This window comes from Mesoplodon bidens, assembly GCF_964165515.1.
Source record: "Mesoplodon bidens genome assembly, chromosome: 6".
Taxonomy (NCBI): Eukaryota; Metazoa; Chordata; class Mammalia; order Artiodactyla; family Ziphiidae; genus Mesoplodon; species Mesoplodon bidens.
In genome coordinates, this window is record NC_138162.1 from 4,577,935 (window position 1) to 4,583,894 (window position 5,960).

The following is a 5,960-nucleotide window of genomic DNA, read 5'->3' on the forward strand; positions in this document are numbered from 1 at the left end:
CTGTGGTCTCTAATGGGACCTGAAGTGCTTAAGCCCATGATGGCTAGAGATATGGGGAGTTTGCGGGGGAGCACTTGGAAGCCAGCAGGCAGCGAGGCATGGGTGGGCAGAGAGCAGAGACCCTGAATATGAAAGCCATTTGAGTGCCTCTGGTATCTGCTGTGCTTTCAACACGTGTCCCATTGGGCGGGGCACCCCCTCCTGAGAATCTTTACATAAGTGCTCTCCTGTCCCCATAACTGCCCTCTGAAGCAGGAACAATTATCTCAATAGTTCAGATAAAGAGACTGAGGGTCAGGGAGGTTAAATGATTTGCCTGGGATCACACAATAAGCAAGAGGTGGCAGAGAGATTCAAACCCTAAAGCTGGGAACTCTCCACTGCCTTAGAAAACATACTCTGCACAGAACCAAGTGGGTGTCCCAACCTTAGTCCTGCCTCTGGAAATATTTATTACACTAGTGAATTAGCAATAGCACCTGATGCTTTTATCTTGGTACACTTTCCTATCAACCCTGTGCAACAGGAAATCTATCATTTAATTTCCATTTTACAAGTGAGGAAACTGAGTCTGCAGTAGCTAAGGAGCAAGATCACCATATAAGCTAGTGGCAGAGTCAGGTCTAGAACGCTACATTCCTAACTCTAACCCAACGCTTTTCTTTCTTTTTGATTTTTCTTCTTCAATTATATTCTACTGTTATTTATTTTTTAATTGAGGGCTTGTGGTCTGGTGAGAACCACTCCTATTAGGTCTCCCTAATAGGTGGGATTTAGGGCAAGCTTCAAAGGAAAGATGGCCAGGGAGATAAGACAGAGGAAAATGATTGAGGAGAGAAAGGCAGATGGTCTGGGACAAGTCTTGTAACTTCTTAAGGTTCAGCCTTCTCTGTAAGATGCATAATAATGACCACCAACCTCTTCCAACTTCCGCAGTCCCCCACCCACACTGCAGGGCTGCTCTTTGTAAGGAGGATGCAGGGAAGCTTCCAGTGAGGGTCCTGGTGCATAGCAGGTGCTCTGGAAATGATATCGCTGTCATTATGAAGAATAGTGGGTTTTGGCTAGAGCTCAGTTGCCTCCCAAACTGGGAAGCTGCTTACCACTTTAGGGAAGAGAGACAAATTTCAAAGAAGCCTAAAAATCCAGCCCTGCACACTTTTAATACACATCAGGACACAAATCATTCTGGGCCTTTTTGTCCTTTGCACCTCAGGAACTTTACGCGATGATTAAACAGGCATTTATTGGTCAATCTGTTCTGGCTCTCCTACCCCAGGACCTTCTTGGCAGTGCCCATCCAGACCCCGGTACAGCAGAAAGCTAGGGGCGGGGTCCCCCCTGGGCCCCCTCTCTTTTGCCCGTACCTTCCCCCACGTCACTTGCAGTGTGCCCTCATTGATGAAGCCAGGTATTTGCAAACAGCTTAGGCACACACGCACACAATCGATATCACAAAAGATAAATCTGCAGCAACTGACTCCAGGCTGTACTGTCACTAAGTGACGATGAAAAATGATCAGCACTTGAATACATTGCATTTTTATCTTTAAATCTTTCTACAGAAGCAGTGTCAATACCAGAGCACTAAATAATGTCTAGATAGCAGGAAGAAGCGAGAACATTTTTTTCTTTTCTTCGTGGAAGATGGATGCAGCTTTTTCGAAGACCTTAAATACTGAAGCAAGGAATTAGCTCCCTAAATGCCCTACAATGACTGGCTGCCTTGTCAGTCCTCCAAGGGCGATTTGAATACCTAACTCCGCTCTTCCATCAGTGTTCTTTAAATAACAGTGCTTGGCTCTAAGGACTAGAGGTCTTTTCCAAGCCCTAATGAATCCATCAATCAAGGCTTGCTGCATCTTCCTCCTTAGGCCAAGCTCAGTGAGCCAATAGGGGAAATTGAGGCAGAGGGAAGTTTAGAGTCTTGTCTAAAAAAGTCACGTAGGAAATCAGTTTTCCCTCAGAGTCAACCTTCTGGTCCTTAGGAAGAGGACAGGGTCAGTTTCACTTGGGGCTGAGCAATCAGACTGCTGGGTTATCATCATCAAATGTTTGCTGGGCTTGCTGGGCACTGATAGTCATTAGAAATGCAGAGAAATCAGCTTTACTCTTTCAAGCTTACAAGGTATTGGGTGGAAGGACATTTGCTTAGCAATAATGACCATCATACATTGAGTGGTAGCAGTAGTCTACATGCATCCTATCAGCTGAGTGGGCCTTGCAGTAGTCCTACAAGGTGGGCATCATCAACACCATTTTACAAACAAGGCAACATTGCCAGTGACAGATAGCCAGGGCAAGGCAGCAGACCTGGACTTGAAACTCAGCTCTGTGTGAACTTGGGTCAGCTATGACCCTCTTTGGCAGCTTCCTTTTAAATAAAGTGAGGGGAGTCAGATTCAATGGCCTCTGAAACACCCCCCAGCCTTTATAATCGTTGGTTCCATGACTATTCAAATAGGTGGGCAGACTGTGTCCATCTGCATTTGCTGAGTACCTGCTCCCTCCCAGGTCACGTGAACACTAGTTTGCAGAGCTGCCATTGAGCAATACATCTTTTATTCTCTGAGCGGAGAGAGAAGCTATAGACATAGCTATGGTCCCCTCCCATAAAGTTATTGTAAAAAAAATTAAATATTAATGAACTCCAGTGTGCCTGGCACTGTAGAGGAGAGATGTTGATATAGAACATGCAAAGAAGAAGAAAACAAAGTTTCTGACTTGAAAGACTTTTCAGTTATGCTGGAGAGAGGACACTGGTGTCCAATAAAATATCCTTCACAATCAAGTATGGGAACAGGAACTGGGGAGGCTCTGTGGGGTAGTAGAGAGCACACCGGAGGTAGAGTCCAAAGCCCTTTGGTCTTAGTTAGTCATTAGGAAGCTGGGGTAAGGTGCCCCAAGTTTGGAGCTGAAGACCCTCATTCAACATGAATCTGGTAAGAATCAGCATGGAACATATAAACTTAGACACTTACGCTCTTGGAGAAATAGTCTGTGAATGCCTTGCTGACTTGGAAACACTCAAATCTAATCAGGGTGACTAGGGTATATCATCAGGACTGACTTAGAAAGTGGTAACCCAATCGATTGTGCTCTAACCTGTCTGGAGAGAAACTATTCAGAGAAAAGTATTGGTCAGCATCAAGCATAAAAGGAGGGGAGTTGGATAGCAGGAACTAGTCAGTCTTTAGCTAGTAGGGCCCAAGAGAGAGATGTACTGTCTGAGACAGCATTTTCAATGCCTTTTCCTTAGCACCCCTCAGTTCCCTGAAATGCTTGGGGAAAGAGTTTCAAAATCCAGGACAGGTGGGGGCTTCCCTGGTGGCGTAGTGGTTGGGAGTCCGCCTGCTGATGCAGGGGACACGAGTTCGTGCCCCGGTCCGGGAAGATCCCGCATGCCGCGGAGCAGCTGGGCCCGTGAGCCATGGCCGCTGAGCCTGCACGTCCAGAGCCTGTGCTCCGCAACGGGAGAGGCCACAACAGTGAGAGGCCCGCGTACCGCAAAAAAAAAAAAAAAAAAAAAAAATCCAGGACAGGTGGGATATGATGCACACCACACCCCCTCTGTGAGAGTCTGCATGGACATTAAGGTCCACTGAAGTTCTGAGAAGTTCTTCAGTAAAACAACCAAACAAACAAAAATACAAAACCTTACTTATCCTTGTTTAACCTGGCATTTCCCAAACTTGTTTGGAGGTGGGGTGGGGAAAAGAATGTCAGTAAACATGAAACACAGTTTAGAAAAGAATGATCTAAAGATTTAGATGAAAGACATTACCTGGTCTCACAGAAAAGGATAGATTATGAGAAACAGCAGGAAACAGTTTTAGAGAGATGAGGTGCCTTAAATGCTAAACTAAAATATACAACTGATGAGGAAGACCTCCCAGATATATTGTATCAGATGAAAAAATCTAGATGCAGAAGAGTGTGTAAAGTACGCTTTCATTATTTTTTAAACAAAAGGATGGAAAAATATACATGAATATATATATATATATCATATGTCATATATATATAAGCAATATATATACACTTTTACAGGCACAAGACATCAAAGAAATTAATAACAATGGTTGACTCCAGGAAACAAAGAGGGGAAAGAGACTTTTCAGTGAATCCTTTCAAATTTTGAACGATGTGAAGTATTGTCTATTGAAAAGTAAAGCAAAAAATGCCCTGAAGTATGTAGATCCCATTCAATGTGGATGGACCTAAAAAAGTGACTAAGTCACTGCTCCCCTTAAACTTCAGTGGCTTTCCACATCCCTTGAGATAAAGTCTAGACCCCCAGGAGGCCCCGTACGGCGTGCCTTATTCCTCCTCATGTTCCCATCTGCCTTCCCCACAGCAGCCATGCTGGTATTCTTGCAGCTTTTCTAACAAGCTGCAGTCTTAGTCTCTTCTCACGGTTTTTACACAAGCTAGCCTTTCCACTTGGAATATTTTCGTCCCAAATGTTCATGTAGCAAGCCCATGCTCATCACTCAAGTTTCACATTAGGTATATCCGATCCCCACCCCCCCCCCCCGTTAGCTACCTCCCATTATGTCCACCGCCTTGCCGCCCACTCCCTGCGTGCCGTACACGGGCCGCTGTCCGTGGTGCTGATAACACCGTCGGCAAGCGGACAGTCTGCCCTCAGGGAGCTTGGATGCTGTAGTGACAGAAACCGAGTGTGCATAATATAGACCATTTATTAATTGTGCCCCCTTTCACTCTCATAGTGTCATTTGGATAATAAGTTATAAAGTCATGCCAGCCATGAAGAAAATAAAGCACGCTAAAAAATAATGTATTGTTGCTGTCTTGTGGGTCAAGGCTTTTCGTGACTCTTGAGTTGAATGGGTGTGAAAAACAAACATCCAGAAACAGAAAAACAAAGTAAGGGAACAGGGTTGAAAGCCCACTAGAAACAAAGAGACCTCTATCAGCAGGGGCTTGTCACTCTTGAGAATTACTTCTGCTCTTAGCTTTCATAGGTAATATCTCTTATCTTTAATCTTTCAGCAGTCGCAGAAATGCTGAACTGCAGTGAAATCAAATCTGGACCCGAGCAAAGTGGAAGTGAGATTTCCTCATAGTGGGGACCAAGGTGCTTTACAAACACATTTTATATGTATGTCTTTCTAATCAACCTACTGGAGGGTGGAGGACACAAAGAGAAAGTTAGGGAACTGAAAGAGTGTACTCTTCGGGTGCCCTATTCCCTGTTCACAAAGTGTCCTAGAGTGGAGGAAGCTTATCTATGAAAATGCTACCACATTTTAACATTGACATTGCAGACCTGGACAAATGCCTTTTCACAACCAGTTGTGAATCCTTTTATTCTTGTTGATTGCTACTTTCTGAATCCTGACTTGGTTACTTTTTTTTAAATTTTGGGGGTGTAGCCTCACTAGGATGGGAAACATGCATTTTGGAGAGTGGTAACTGGAAGTTTCAGTCGTGATCAATGGAGAGATTTTACTTGTGTCTCTGAAGGACTTAATCAGAACTAGGATCCAATCCTCCAGCCATATTATTGTCACAAAGGAGTGTATGCCTTCTTTGTAAATACACGTGGCTCCTGATATGACGCAAGAAGTACATTTTAGGACAGCCTTTTCTCTTCCTCTCTGTGCCCAGAACCTGAAATTGCCAGGCTATATTTGAGAAGTGAGCTCAGATGCAGATTTTTAGACTGTGTTTTGTTGTAGACAGATCTTGTCCTAACCTCCCTGCATCCACCACAACTACCTGCAGGAAATGTAGTTAGAATGTTTGTATCAACCTGGGTTTTGCTAACCAATACCTCTAAAGATCTCATTTGTACCACTGTGATTGTGTGGGGGGTTTTGTTTTTGGGGTTTTGTTTTCTTTATTTGTTTGTTGCCTCTCATGGTTATTTATTGAGCATAGTCTATAGCACAGAGGTTTTTGAAACTTTGGCGGGAACAAAAAAAAAACCCCAA